The sequence below is a fragment of the Odocoileus virginianus genome, chromosome 8, assembly GCF_023699985.2.
Source record: "Odocoileus virginianus isolate 20LAN1187 ecotype Illinois chromosome 8, Ovbor_1.2, whole genome shotgun sequence".
Lineage (NCBI taxonomy): Eukaryota > Metazoa > Chordata > Mammalia > Artiodactyla > Cervidae > Odocoileus > Odocoileus virginianus.
In genome coordinates this window covers 15,068,976-15,083,014 of record NC_069681.1, presented here as the reverse complement: position 1 = coordinate 15,083,014, position 14,039 = coordinate 15,068,976, and the positions used below count along the sequence as shown (strand labels likewise).

The window sequence follows — 14,039 nt, the reverse complement described above, 5'->3', positions numbered from 1 at the left end:
ACTTTTGAAATGCAGCCATGCTGTAGTTTGTGTCAGTAGTTTATTCCTTTTATTGTGGACTGGTGTCCTATTATACAGATACAATAGGACAAATGGATAAACAATCAGAACTTGTTTATCCATTCCCCAGTTGATGGATACTTAGAGTTGTTTTCTACTTTTGGCTATTATGAATAAAGCTGCTGTTAACATTTGTGTACAGGTCTTTGTGTGGATGTATGTTTTCTGTGGGTAAATACCTAGAAGTGGAATTGCTGAGTCTTATGTTATGTGTACTTTTATAAGAAACTGCCAGATAGTTTTCCATAATGGTTATTTCATTTTACATCTCAGCCCGAAGTGTATGGGAGTTTCAGTTGCTCTACATTTTGGCCAACATTTGACATTGTTCTACTGGGTATCTAGTGGTTTTAATTTGCGCTTCTCTCTGTTTAGTGATGTTGAGCATCTTTTCATGTGTTTATTGCCTTTTTTTTGGTGAAGTGTCAGTTTACATCTTTTGCTTGTAAGTTGTGCTGTTTGTCTTACTGCAGATTTATGGTTCTTATATGTTCTGAAGGTTGCAAATATGTTTTCCTGGTATGTGTGTGTATGTGCACGTGCACACTCAGTTGTGTCTCTTTGCCTGACTCTACCGCCAGGCTCCTCTGTCCGTGGAATTTTCCAGGCAAGAATACTGGAACAGGTTGCTGTATCTTTCTCCAGGGGATCTTCCTTACTCAGGGGTGGAACTCGCGTCTCTTGTGTCTTCTGCATTAGCAGGCAGGTTCTTTCCCAGTTGAGCAACCAAGGGAGCTGTTTCCCAGTATTGTGACTTGCATTTTCACTTTCTTGGTTGTGTCTTTTAAGATATCTTTTAATTTTGATGAAGTCCAATTATTAATATATCCTGCCTTATATTGACACAGCTTCAGTAGTCCTTGATAGTTTCTTTGTTTCGGTTAAGATGTTCACAGCTCATTTTTTGTATTTTATACACTCTCTTCAGTCAGCCATTTTCCCCTATAGTCCAGGTTCTTTTATTGGGAGATGGTATTTCAGGACCACTACTTGGAAACCGCTAACTTAGTCATTTTTTTAGGACTTTTCATTGTATTTCAACTGGGAAGTACAAAAGTACAAGTACTTTTTAAAAGTACTCTTTAAAAACATACAAGCAAGCAGAAATTCAAATAATTCAAGTTTAGAATTGAAAGGCTTTTACCTAATTCTTTGATTTTATAGTTGTATCACTTTTGTGCTGAAAATTTTAGTCCCTGTTGACATTCATTTGCATTATCTTACTTCTTAATAGTTCCAGAATAATTAACAATGGTATTACTGATAATAAGATTACTTAGAACAGTTTAAGATCTTTGTAGTTCTTAGACTATAACCCATGAGGGAAATATCTGTGAAATTGATGTTAGGGATGCTGTGCTTAGTCCACTCAGTAGTGTCTGACTCTTTGCCACCCCATGGACCGTAGCCTGACAAGGCTCTTCTGTCCATGGGGATTTTTCTGGCAAGAATACTGGAGTGGGTTGCCATGCCCTCCTCCAGGGAGTGTTCCCAACCCAGGTATCGAACCCAGGTCTTTTGCATTGCAGGCGGATTCTTTACCATCTGAGTCACCAGGAAAGCCCGAGAATACTGGTGTGGGTAGCCTATCCCTTCTCCAGGGGATCTTCCTGTCCCAGGAATTTGTTAGGGATAGATAGTCACATTATTGTATTTTTTAAATTAATTTTTATTAATTTACAGTGTGTTTCTGCTGTACAGCAAAGTGCAGATTATTGTGTTTTAAGTCACTTGAGCAGTCTGTGTGGTTAAACCACAAATTGATGTGCTACATTTTGATTTTAGTTTTAGGGTTTTTTAAAAAAAATTTTGTTTGTTAAATATATAGAACATTTCCATGGTTTCAAAGTTATGAGACTGATTCCTACTGCTCTAATGAGGACCTCATGGTTTCACAGTTAAATCTACAGAATGGGTTACATTCAGAAAAGTCTACCTTTTATCTTCTTGACCTCTCTACTTTTCTCTCTATAGATAACCTAGAAACTAAATGATTGGATTATCCTTCCACTTCAATATACCAACATTTATACACACACATATACCTGACTGTTTGCAGGTGACATGGTAGTATATATGGAAAACCCTAAAGATTCCATCAGAAAGCTGTTAGAACTAATAAATGAATTCAATAAAGTTGCAGGATAGGATATACAGAAATCTGTAGCATTTCTATACACTAATAATGATCTATTAGAGAAATTAAAAACCTATTTACAGCTGGATCACAAAGATTAAAATAGATCTGTACACTGAAAACTGTTAAGACATTGATGAAAGGAATTGAAGACAACACAAATGGAAAAATATACTGTACTCATGGATTGGAAGAATTAGTATTCTTAAAATATCTGTGCTATCCAAAGCAACCCACAGATTTGTTGATTCTTTCTACATAAACAGTCATGTCATCTGTGAACAAAGACGTATTTTTTCCTTCTCAATCTGTATACTTTTTTCCTTTTATTGCATTAGCTAGGACTTCCATTGTGATAGTGAGAAGGAATGGTGAGAGAAACAGCCTTTTGTTCTTTAATATCCTCTTGTTAGCAATCCAACTGGAAGAAAACTTCTCACCATTAAATATAATGGTAACTAAATTCTGTATAGATGTTCTTTATCAGGTTGAAGAATTTCCCTTTTTAGTTTGCTAAGAATTTTTAATCACAAATGTGAGTGTTGTATTTTGTCAGATACTTTTTCTGTGTTTATTGATACAATCATGTCATCTTTTCTTTTCTTTTTTTTTTAGTCTGTTAATGTGATGGATTACCTTGATTGCTTTTTGAATGTTGAACCACCCTTGCATATCTGGTATAAATCTCACTTGGTTGTGGTGTATAATTATCTTTATATGTTGTTGGATTTCATTTACCTATATTTTGCTAATATGTATAGGGTTTTTGCATTGATGTCCTTGAGAAATAATTGTGTGTCTTCATCTGGTTTTGGTATCAAATACTTAGATACTAATGCTGGCCTTAGAATAATTCAGAAAGTATTCCCTCTACTTCTGTCTTCTGGAAGAGATTGTAGAGAATTGGTTTAATTTCTTTCTTAAATGCTTGATGGAATTCACACATGAACCCATATGGGCTTGGTGCTTTAGGTTTTGAAAGATTATATATTATTAACTCAGTTTCTTTAATAGATATAATTCTATCAGATTGTTTATGCCTGATGTGTGTGTTTTGGCAGATTATGTCTTTCAAGTAATTAGTCCATTTATCTAGGTTATCAAACTTGTGAGCATAGCATTGTTTATACTTTATTCTTTTAAATATCTTTGGAATCTCTTTCGATGTCTCTTTTGTTTCTGATGTTGGTATTTTTTCTCTTCTTTTTTTCTTAGCTTGTATAGAAACTTGATCTTTTCAAAGAACTGACTTTGGTTTTGTTGATTTTTTTTTCCCATTGATTTCCTGTTTTCAACTTCATTGATTTTTGCTCTACTTGTTATTTTCCTTCTACTTTAGATTTCAGTTGCTCTTTTTCTCGTTTTCTAAGGTAGAAACTTAAATTATTGATTTTAGAACCTTCTTCATTTCTACTATATGAATTCAATGCTATAAATTTCTCTCTAAACACTGTTTTCACTTTATCCCACAGATTTAGAGAATTTGAATTGTATTTTCATTCAGTTTGAAATATTTTGAATTTTCTCTTGAGATTTCTTCTTTGACTCATGTGTTAAGTAGAAGTGTTTTGTTTAATCTCCATATATTTTGGGATTATCCAGCCATCTTTCTGTTATTGATTTCAAGTTTAATTCCATTGTGGTTTGAGATTAGACATTATATGATTTTTATTTTTCTAAAAATTTGTTTTATGGTCCAGAATGTGGCCCACGTTGGCGAGTTGCTTTACAGTGTTGTAGTTTCTGGTGTACAGCAAAGTGAATTAGCTGTGTATATGAAAGTGAAAGCCGCTGAGTCACCTCCGACTCTTTGTGATGCCACCCGTGGACTATATAGTCCATGAATTTCTCCAAGTGAGAATACTGGAGTGGGTGGCCATTCATTCCCTTCTCCAGGGGATCTTCCCAGCCCAGGGAACAAACCCAGGTCTCCCGCATTGCAGGTAGATTCTTTACCAGCTGAACCACCGGGGAAGCCTGTACATATATCCCCTCTTCTTTGGATTTCCATCCTGTTTAGGCTACCACAGCACTGAGTATAGAGTTGCCTGTGCTACACAGGAGGTTCTCATTAGTTATCTATTTTATACGTAGTAGTTGCTCTATAATATCTTAAGTGATGTTGTGATTTTCTGCTCTTGAAAGATTTGGTAGAATTCCTATGTGAAGCCATCTGAGTCTGATACTATTATGTGAAGAAGTTCTTTATTTTTAAGAATTTATTTTCCCAATGGAAATGAATAGACCTTTAATCTTTAAGTCAGTTTTATTAAATATTCTTTTTAGAAAATTATGTATTTTGAATAGATTTTTAAACTAGTTTGCATAGAGTTGTGTGAAGTCACATTTTTCCTTTTTCTCTGTTCCAATAACTGTTTTCACATTGTCAAAGGATTTTTAATACTTGTGATTTTTCTCCCTGTTTTCTTCATTAGGTTAGTCAGTGGTTTATTTTCAGAGTAAGCTTTTGGATTTACATATTCTTTCTCTTTTCTAACACATTTATTTCTCTTTTATTAGTTCCTTCTTTGGTTAAGTTTATTTTTTGAATTGGTTGAGCATTTATTTTCATATATATGCATATACACATACACAAGTACTTAATGTTGTAAGCATTTTTCTGATAACTTTCAGCTGAATTCCATGCATCTTATGTATTATGCTTTTATTGTCATTATTTTTAGGGAATTCTCATCTTTAGGTTTGTATTTCACCTATGGTCCAATAATTGCTTAATGACATATTTAAACTTTTTCAGATTTGAGAGCTTTTTGTTTTATGTATATATTACTTTAATTAAAAAAATAACTTCTATATTATTGCTTTTTGTATTTAGGATTTCATGAGGTTTACTTTGTGGCCTAAGATATGATCAATTTTTCTGAATTTCCTCTGTTAAAATAAAGGTATATTTTATGCTTTTTGTCTTTCAAGTACTAAAGTATATCTGAAACATCTGTTGTTTGGATCTCCTGTATTTCTCATATCTTTGCTTGATCTATCTTGGTTTGAGGCTGTCTTTTTTTTTAAATAGTAAAAGATGTTTATCAGTTTTCACAATCAATAGGCAGACAAAAAATAAAAGATAATTACAATTGCAAGCCATAATGGAAACATGGTTAACCTAATAATATAAATACATACAATTTGAGGGGTTAAGTAGAGTGATGTGGTGAGTGAAAGTGCATATGTGCGCATGTTCTCATCCACCCAGCCAGTCTATGTCTTTTGGTTGGTGAATTTATTCCATTTATAGTTAAGGTAATTATCGATATGTATGATCCTATTACCATTTTCTTAGTTGTTTTGGGGTATTTTGTATAGGTCTTTTCCTTCTCTTGTGTCTCCTGCCTAGAGAAGTTCCTTTAGTATTTGTTGTAAATGTGGTTTGGTATTGCTGAATTTGATTAACTTTTGCTTGTCTGGAAAGCTTTTGATTTCTCCATCAAATCTGAATGAGAGTGTTGCTGGGTAGAGTATTATTGGTTGTAGGTTCTTCCCTTTCACCACTTTAAATATATTCCATGCCAGTCCCTTCTGGCTTGTAGGATTTCTGTTGAGAAATCAGCTGATAACCTTATGGGAGTTTGCTTGTATGTTGTTATTTCCCCCCTTTGCTTTTAATATTCTTTTGTTTACTTTCCATCGCTTTGATACTGTGTGGCTTGGCGTGCTCCTCCTCGTTTCTGTCATGCCTGGGCTCTGCTCTCCCTGTACTTGGTTGACTGTTTCCTGTCCCATATTAAGGGAGTTTTCCGCTGTTATTTCTTCAAATATTTTCCTGAGTCCGTTCTCTCTTTTCTCCTTCTGGAACCCCTATAATGTGGCTGTCGGTTTGTTTAATATTGTCCCAGAGGTCTCTTAGGCTTTCTTCTTCTTCTTCTTTATTTATTTATTTTTTTTTATTCTTTTTTCTATATTCTGTTCTGTGGCAGTGATTTCTACCATTCTGTCCTCCAGGTCACTTATGCATTCTTCCGCATCAGTTCTACTATTAATTCCTTCTAGTGTATTGTACATCTCTGTTTGTTCCTTAGTTTGTCTTGTTCTCTGGTAAACATTTCTTGCATCTTCTAAATCATTGCCCCTATTCTTTTTCTGAGATCCTGGATCATATTCCCTGTAATTATTCTGAATTCTTCTTCTGAAAGGTTGCCTGTCACCACTTCATTTGGTTGTTTTTCTGAGGTTTTATCTTGTCCCTTCACCTGGGACAAAACCCTCTGCTTTTTCATCCTGGTTAACTTCCTGTCATGTGGTTTTGGTTCTAGTCTCTGTGGGATTGGGGTGGTTCTTCTGTCTGCCCTCTTGGTGGATGAGACTCAGTTCAGTTCAGTTGCTCAGTTGTGTCTGACTCTTTGTGACCCCATGAACTGCAGCACGCCAGGCCTCCGTGTCCATCACCAACTCCTGGAGTCCACCCAAACCCATGTCCATCGAGTGAGTGATGCCATCCAACCATCTCATCCTCTGTCGTCCCCTTCTCCTCCTGCCCTCAATCTTTCCCAGCATCAGGGTCTTTTCCAATGAGTCAACTCTTCACATCAGGTGGCCAAAGTGTTGGAGTTTGAGCTTCAACATCAGTCCTTCCAATGAATATTCAGGCTTGATTCCCTTTAGGATGGACTGGTTGGATCTCCTTGCAGTCCAAGGGACTCTCAAGAGTCTTCTCCAACACCACAGTTCAAAAGCATCAATTCTTCTGTGCTCAGCTTTCTTTATAGTCCAACTCTCACATCCATACATGACCACTGGAAAAACCATAGCCTTGACTAAACAGACCTTTTTTGACAAAGTATTGTCTCTACTTTTTAATATGCTGTCTAGGTTGGTCATAACTTTCCTTCCAAGGAGTAAGCGTCTTTTAATTTCATGGCTGCAATCACCACCTACAGTGATTTTGGAGCCCAGAAGAATAAAGTCAGCCACTGTTTCCCCATCTATTTGCCATGAAGTGATGGGACTGGATGCCATGATCTTAGTTTTCTGAATGTTAAGCTTTAAGCCAACTTTTTCACTCTCCTCTTTCACTTTCATCAAGAGGCCCTTTAGTTTTTCTTCATTTTCTGCCATAAGGATGTTGTCATCTGCATATCTGAGGTTATTGATATTTCTTCTGGCAATCTTGATTCCAGCTTGTGCTTCATCCAGCCCAGTATTTCTCATGATGTACTCTGCATATAAGTTAAATAAGCAGGGTGACAATATACAGCCTTGACGTACTCCTTTTCCTATTTGGAACCAGTCTGTTGTTCCATGTCCAGTTCTAACTGTTGCTTCCTGACCTTCACATAGATTTCTCAAGAGGCAGATCAGGTGGTCTGGTATTCCCATCTCTTTCAGAATTTTCCAGTTTATTGTGATCCATACAGTCGAAGGCTTTGGCATAGTCAATAAAGTAGAAATATATGTTTTTCTGAAACTCTCTTGCTTTTTCGATGATGCAGTGAATGTTGGCAATTTGATCTCTGGTTCCTCTGCCTTTTCTAAAACCTGCTTGAACATCTGGAAGTTCATTGTTCACATATTGCTGAAGCCTGGCTTGGAGAATTTTGAGCATCACTTTACTAGCGTGTGAGAGGAGTGCAATTGTGCGGTAGTTTGAGCTACCCCACGTCTGAGGTCAGGGGTGGCGGCTGAGAGGAGCTGCCCCACACCCAAGGTCAGGGGCAGCGGCCAAGAGGATGAGACTAGGAGGCTTGTTTAAGAGTCCTGATGGGTGACTGGTGGTGGGGAATACTGGGTCTTGTTCTGATGGGCAGGGCCATGCTCAGTAAAACTTGTGACAAACCTAGACAGCATATTAAAAAGCAGAGACATTACTTAACCAACAAACGTCTGTATAATCAAAGCTATGGTTTTTCCAGTAGTCATCTATGGATGTGAGAGTTGGGCCATAAAGAAAGCTGAGTGCCGAAAAATTGATGCTTTTGAACTGTGGTGTTGGAGAAGACTCTTGAGAGTCCCTTGGACTACAAGGAGATCCAACCAGTCCATTCTAAAGGAGATCAGTCCTGGGTGTTCATTGGAAGGACTGATGCTGAAGCTGAAACTCCAATACTTTGGCCACCTCCTGTGAAGAGTTGACTCATTGGAAAAGACCCTGATGCTGGGAGGGATTGGGGGCAGGAGGAGAAGGGGACGACAGAGGATGAGATGGCTGGATGGCATCACTGACTCGATGGGCATGAGTTTGAGTAGGCTGCGGGAGTTGGTGATGGATAGGGAGGCCTGGTGTGCTGCATCCATGGGGTTGCAGAGTCGGATGACTGAGCCACTGAACTGAAATGAACTGAACTGATGGGTGGGGTTGTGCTCCCTCCCTGTTAGTTGTTTAGCCTGAGGTGACCCAGCCCTGGGGTCTAGAGGCTCTGTGTTAGGGTTGATGGCCTCTTCCAAGAGGACTTATGCAAAGGGGCCCCTTCCAGAACTGCTGCCAGTGCCCCTGTCCTCATGGTGAGCATCTACTGATGCACACCTCCACAGGAGACCCTCCAGGACTAGCAGGTAGATCTGGTTCAGCCTCTTGTGGGATCACTGCTCCTTTCATCTGGGTCTTGATGCACACAAGATTTTGTTTGTGCTGCCCTCCAATAGTGGAGTCTCTGTTTTCCCCAGTCCTGTGGAAATCCTGTAAGCACATTCCACTGACCTTCAAAGTCAAATTCCCTGTAGATAACCTGTCCTATTGCCAGATCCCCAGGCTGGGAAGCCTGACATGGGGCTCAGAACCTTGACAACACAGTGGGAGAATTTCTTAGGTATTATCATTCTCCAGATTGTGGCTTGCCCACCTAGTGGGTATGGGATTTTATTTTATCATGTTGGTGCCCCTCCTGCCATCTCATTGCAGCTTCTTTGTCTTTAGACTTGATATACTTTGGGGTATAATTTTTTGGTGGGTTCCAGCATCCTCCTGTCAATGGTTGTTCAACAGCTTGCTGTGATTTTGGTCCTCTTATAGGAGGATATAAGCGTATATCGTTCTCTGCCATCTTGAACCGGAACCCTGAGAATGCCTCTTAAAGTATCTTAGTAGTAGTGTGTTTCTGTCTAGCTCTCTCTCTGTCTCCTATAGTTTGTACTGTTCAGTGCAGTATTATTGGGTACATAGAACAAAAATATTAATAACTGTCCCCTCCCTTTTTATTTTTAAAATGTGGTGTTAGAAGATGACCTGATCTTTGTTATCTGTTGAATGTTTTTTGAAGTTTATAATCTTATTTATTTGTGACTCTGCTTATTCTGAAACAAGCTAGGTTTTCTTTTTCTTCCTAAAAGAAAACCTCTGATAACCCTATTATGGGATTTTTCTTCAGTGTAGTACAAATATAGTTTCCTAAGTGTAGATCTAAATTTCTTTGCTGTCCATGTTTTTATAATGTTGAAATAATCCAAAATTGCACATCTGTGAATCATTTTAAAATTTCAAAATGTCAGTTATGTGTATCCTAAAAGCTATATACTGAGCTAAGTTGTTGGGCTTGCGTTCAGGCCAAAAAGCCACAATGAAGCATTGTTAATTAAAGTTTTCAGCCTTGGTCAAAAGTGTCCCAACTGAAAAGGTTTGAAAACCTTAAGGTGTGAACCATAATCTCCAAAGAGAGAATTGGTGAGTTGGAAAGTGGTGTTGAAGAGTTTATCCAGAATGTAGCCTATAAAGACAAGGTTATAAAAAATATATAAGAAATTCATAATTGTGGGTGAAAAACTTAGTAAATCTAATGTACATCTAATTGGAATCCTTGGGGGAGGGGAATAGAATATGGGAAAGGCAATGTTGAAAGAAATAGTGGCTGAGAATTTTCCATAATTGATGAGACATAAGCCTGCAGATATAGAAAGCACGATATGTATCATCAAGTAGAGTATTACAACCGCAGAACATGAGAGGCATAGAGAAAATAGATAAAAGGAAGATCTTTCTACAAAGGAATGATGGACAATGATGGACAACATTAGTAACAACAATGGAAGCCAAAATACAGTGGAATGATATTTTCAAAGCTGAGATGAACGTGTGAACCCATAGTTATTTGCCCAGAAAAGCTTTTTTTCAAGAATGAGGATATAATAAAGAAAATTTTTGGTAAAATTGACGGTGTTGATTACCAGGAAACTTTGATTACGTAATTTCTAAAAGGATATACATCAGGAAGATGGAAAATGACCTTAGAATGAGGGTCCAAAATGCATTAGTAAAGGTGAACAAAGAAAATCTTTGGTAGGTTGGAAAGTGTATTTTTTTTTTACTTTTATGGCCTCTGCAGTTGTCAGAAGTGTTGTTGGTCAGTCCATCAGTCATGTCCAACTCTTTGTAACCTCTGCAGCATGCCAGACTTCCCTGTCCTTCACTATCTCCTGGAGTTTGCTTAAACTCATGTCCATTGAATCAGGGATGCCATCCAACCATCTTATTCTCTGTGTCATCCCCTTCTCCTCTTGCCCTCAATCTTTCCCAGCATCGGGGTCTTTTCCAGTGAGTCAGCCCTTCGTATCAGGTGGCCAGAGTATTGGAGCTTCAGCTTCAACATCAGTCCTTCAATGAATATTCAGGGTTGATTTCCTTTAGGATTGACTGGTTTGATCTCCTTGCTGTCCAAGGGACTGTCAAGAGCCCTCTCTAAAGTGTTGTATTGTACAGTACTTTGAGGAAGTAAAGTGTAGTTCCAAAGGTACAGTGTAACTTACTTTGAACTTCCCAGAATCCATTCACTTTTTTGTTTTGAAGCTGCATTGCTATATGGGGAATTGATCCCAGATTCACTGCTGGACCCTCATTGACCTAACCTAGTTATAACAGTCCCATTCTCCTTGCTAATTCAGTTGACTTAGGAACCAGGCCTAATTCATTTAACTGGTGGCTGTTTTCTTTATCAATTATTGATTCAGATGTGGCCATGTGACTGAAGTTGGCTTACTTAGACTAAACGAAAAAATTATTTTTTTGATTGGAGAAAGGCACATACTGGGTGAATCTAGATTGCTTGTCCTTGTGGTAAAAGAAATGTGCCTTCATGTGAAGTCAACAATAGGAATAGCTTTGTGAGAAAGGAGAAAAACAATAAGGAAATTTGATCTCCAATGACTTCAGTGTATTACTACTTAAGTGTGTTACTGCTTTACCCAGCCCTGAAGTTTACCCTATTTCTAGACTTCATTTTTATGGGGCTTCCGTGGTAACTCAGTGGGTTAAGAATCTGCCTGCAATGCAGGAGACCTGTGTTCGATCCCTGGATTGGGAAGATCCCCTGGAGAAGGAGATGGCAACCCACTCCAGGATTCTTGCCTGGAAAATCCTGTGGACAGAGGATCCTGGCAGGCTATATACAGTCCATGGAGTTGCAAAGAGTTGGACATGACTGAGCGACACACAGGCTTCATTATATGTGAAGTTGTAGTTTACATTTATATAGCTTTTAAAATTATAATTTATTTAAACTCCACCCAAAACACCTCTCCCTCCTCCAAACACCTTTCCCCCCAAAAAAGTTCATTATTACAGGAATAATTTCAGTTTTATACTGGGAGAGGTAGAAGCTATATACCCAATACTACTCTGGCAAGACTAAATTAATTTTAGTTATCATATTTTATTGAAGCAACATTGTGAGATTAGTGTGCTCAGAGAAAATGACAGAGTAGTGAAGGGTATGAAAATATGAAATGTTAACATATGATAAGTGTGAAGAGTATTTTTGCCCTGATATAAGAAGATATTGAAAAGATTTAGTAACAATGTGGAAATATTTAAATAGCTATCATGTGGAAGAATTACTAGATTCGTTTTACATGATTGTAGAGGTCAAAAGTAGTTCCAATCAGTAGATATTCTGGAGAGGTATCAATATAAGAAAGTTTTGATCAATACATGAAATAATTTTCTAATGTTTAGAACTATCTAAAAATGGGAGCAAAGAATGCAGCAGTGGAGAACTATCAGTGGAGTCCTTGGGAGTCACTTTTCTCCCCTGAAATTCTTCTAATAGAAGACTTGCACAACTACACAGAATTTAGGAAAAAATTTTCTACATGGGGTATGAGGTTGAATTATATTACTTCAAGGACCCCTATATTTTATTATTATGGTTGCTAATCACTTACTATATTAATAATATTGTCTTTCTGTTCTGTTAGCCTCAACACTTCTTTCCAAATAATAATCTTGTTAATGGTTTCTTACTAGCTAGAAATAAAATTTGTAACAAATATAACCTGTCCATACATATAATGTTTAAGGAATAAATATGAGTGATATAAAGTAGAAATAAAGTGAAAGTAAAAGTTCACAATTATTTACCGCATTTCTGAAATGTAAAAGACTTTTATTAAAAGAAGCATTTTTCCTAAGTTAGACTTAATAAGTAAAGACTTATTTGGCAACAAAACCAGATCTTAATTGATAAAAAGCTTATTATATAGCCTTTATCCAGTTGGTGAATTTACATGTTTTGCTGCAAAAATAACTGAATGTTTGATCACAGGTTGCTTCTCCAGACCCTTTTGGCATTGTTACTTAATATATTTTGAAATTCGAATAATTCTGAATTCATAAAATATCTCATCTCATGGGTATTGGTTAAAATATTGCGGTTCTTTAACAAATATTTCAACATGTACATGTTCCAGAATGATTAATTTAAAATATATAATAATCAAATGGTTGTACTTGTAATTAATATATTTGCATTTAAGAGCAGTAAGATGACAAACCGTTCTATTCAAGAAATGCAAGAAGGTGATAGAGCAAACCATTCTGTACTACATGAAACAAGTAATGGCAGACCCTTTACATTTGAATATGATAAGAGGAAAGAAATAATTTTATTTTACAAGGAATAACATGCCTAACAAGTTATACACTGTTGTTTGAAGAGGAAAAAATGAGGAAATACGACGTTTTAATAGATGACCTGAGCCTTAGGTATTATCAAAATTGTTTCCTCTGTTATGGTTTGAGGTGAGCTCAATTGATCAGTCATGTCCAACTCTTTGCGACCTCATGGACTGTAGCCCACCAGGCTCCTCTGTCCATAGGATTTTGATTTGAGGTGAGATAGTGACAAAGTTTTGGGCAAGAGTATATCTCCTAACTTGAAATTCTACCACATATTGAAGCCTACACTAGTACTTAATAATAGTTATATATGATCACTGGGGACAGTATTATTAGAGTCATACTGGAAAATAATAGGTAGTGCAAAAATTGTATAATTTCAATGTGTAGGGTAAATTTTATTAAATATTTGCATAAATATATGTATATACACACATTTGTATGTGGGTTTAATTCACAGAACATTCAAAAGTTGCATGGCATATAGAATAATTCTTCATTAATATTCCACAGAATATATTTTAAGAGTAAAAATAGATGGTGTTCCTTTTTCTCCTTTTGTCTCACATACAAATAGGAGTGCATTTATTTTTTCCTTTTTTTGATCTTTCACCATTTTGTCATGACTGATTCTATTATATAGTCTCTTAATATTTGTCAGCCTCTGTTGTATCAGCAACTGTATATGTCATTTAGCAGGTAATACTTAAAACATGACTTCCTACCTAGATAAGTAAAATTTAGGGGCAATTATATACTAGAGTTCTTTAAAAAGAAGACAAAGATAAGTTAATTTGTGTTGTAAGCAGCCAAATTTTGTGTCTGGTAATGCTCGGAAAGAACTTTCGGCACTTAATATCCTTGTGTATTAGTGTCTTTCATAGTCAAGATTTAGTGTTAATAAAAGTGAGACACTGTGGTGGGAAGGTAAGAGTTCCATGACACAGATTGTGTGTTCTTTCCACTTAGTCAAATGTGGTTTAGAGCTTTCATCTTATATAATAG

General features: G+C 36.7%; 1 protein-coding gene across 9 annotated transcripts in view; it reads left to right on the top strand.

Moving 5' to 3' along the window:
- ZC3H13 (zinc finger CCCH-type containing 13) overlaps positions 1-14,039 on the top strand; it is a 93,786-nt gene that overhangs the window by 16,247 nt on the left and 63,500 nt on the right. The window lies entirely within an intron of this gene.